The sequence below is a fragment of the Ascaphus truei genome, unplaced genomic scaffold, assembly GCF_040206685.1.
Source record: "Ascaphus truei isolate aAscTru1 unplaced genomic scaffold, aAscTru1.hap1 HAP1_SCAFFOLD_1289, whole genome shotgun sequence".
Lineage (NCBI taxonomy): Eukaryota > Metazoa > Chordata > Amphibia > Anura > Ascaphidae > Ascaphus > Ascaphus truei.
Window position 1 is genome coordinate 43,615 of NW_027454164.1, and position 2,178 is coordinate 45,792.

Here is a 2,178-nt window from a genome sequence, read left to right on the forward strand (position 1 = left end):
ACAATGCCAGAGCCCACCTGGGGAAGGTACAATGCCAGAGCCGCCTGGGGGAAGGTACAATGCCAGAGCCCCCCTGGGGAAGGTACAATGCCAGAGCCACCTGGGGAAGGTACAATGCCAGAGCCCGCCTGGGGAAGGTACAATGCCAGAGCCGCCTGGGGAAGGTACAATGCCAGAGCCGCCTGGGGAAGGTACAATGCCAGAGCCGCCTGGGGAAGGTACAATGCCAGAGCCCACCTGGGGAAGGTACAATGCCAGAGCCCACCTGGGGAAGGTACAATGCCAGAGCCCACCTGGGGAAGGTACAATGCCAGAGCCCACCTGGGGGAAGGTACAATGCCAGAGCCCGCCTGGGGAAGGTACAATGACAGAGCCTCGCCTGGGGGAAGGTTCAATGCCAGAGCCCCGCCTGGGGGAATGTTCAATTCCAGAGCCCACCTGGGGGAAGGTACAATGCCAGAGCCACCTGGGGGAAGGTACAATGCCAGAGCCCCGCCTGGGGGAAGGTACAATGTAAGAGCCCACCTGGGGAAGGTACAATGCCAGAGCCCGCCTGGGGAAGGTACAATGCCAGAGCCCGCCTGGGGGAAGGTACAATGCCAGAGCCGCCTGGGGGAGGTACAATGCCAGAGCCGCCTGGAAGAAGGTACAATGCCAGAGCCCGCCTGGGGGAAGGTACAATGCCAGAGCCGCCTGGGGGAGGTACAATGCCAGAGCCGAATGGGAGAAGGTACAATGCCAGAGCCGCCTGGGGGAGGTACAATGCCAGAGCCCCGCCTGGGGGAGGTACAATGCCAGAGCCCGCCTGGGGGAGGTACAATGCCAGAGCCCCACCTGGGGGAAGGTACAATGCCAGAGCCCCGCCTGGGGGAGGTACAATGCCAGAGCCCCGCCTGGGGGAAGGTACAATGCCAGAGCCCCGCCTGGGGGAAGGTACAATGCCAGAGCCCACCTGGGGAAGGTACAATGCCAGAGCCCACCTGGGGAAGGTACAATGCCAGAGCCACCTGGGGAAGGTACAATGCCAGAGCCACCTGGGGAAGGTACAATGCCAGAGCCCGCCTGGGGAAGGTACAATGCTAGAGCCGCCTGGGGGAAGGTACAATGCCAGAGCCCCCCTGGGGAAGGTACAATGCCAGAGCCACCTGGGGGAGGTACAATGCCAGAGCCCGCCTGCAGAAGGTACAATGCCAGAGCCGCCCGGGGGAAGGTACAATGCCAGAGCCACCTGGGGAAGGTACAATGCCAGAGCCACCTGGGGGAGGTACAATGCCAGAGCCCCCCTGGGGAAGGTACAATGCAAGAGTCGCCTGGGGAAGGTACAATGCCAGAGCCGCCTGGGGAAGGTACAATACCAGAGCCCGCCTGGGGGAGGTACAATGCCAGAGCCCACCTGGGGGAAGGTACAATGCCAGAGCCCGCCTGGGGAAGGTACAATGCCAGAGCCCGCCTCAGGAAGGTACAATGCCAGAGCCCCGCCTTGGGGAAGGTACAATGCCAGAGCCCACCTGGGGGAAGGTACAATGCCAGAGCCCACCTGGGGGAAGGTACAATGCCAGAGGCCACCTGGGGAAGGTACAATGCCAGAGCCACCTGGGGGAAGGTACAATGCCAGAGCCACCTGGGGAAGGTACAATGCCAGAGCCCGCCTGGGGGAGGTACAATGCCAGAGCCCACCTGGGGAAGGTACAATGCCAGAGCCCACCTGGGGAAGGTACAATGCCAGAGCCCACCTGGGGAAGGTACAATGCCAGAGCCCACCTGGGGAAGGTACAATGCCAGAGCCCACCTGGGGAAGGTACAATGCCAGAGCCACCTGGGGAAAGGTACAATGCCAGAGCCGCCTGGGGGAAGGTACAATGCCAGAGCCGCCTGGGGGAAGGTACAATGCCAGAGCCCGCCTGGAGAAGGTACAATGCCAGAGCCACCTGGGGAAAGGTACAATGCCAGAGCCGCCTGGGGAAGGTACAATGCCAGAGCCCACCTGGGGAAGGTACAATGCCAGAGCCGCCTGGGGGAGGTACAATGCCAGAGCCACCTGGGGAAGGTACAATGCCAGAGCCTCCTGGGGAAGGTACAATGCCAGTGCCGCCTGGGGAAGGTACAATGCCAGAGCCCACCTGGGGAAGGTACAATGCCAGAGCCCACCTGGGGAAGGTACAATGCCAGAGCCCACCT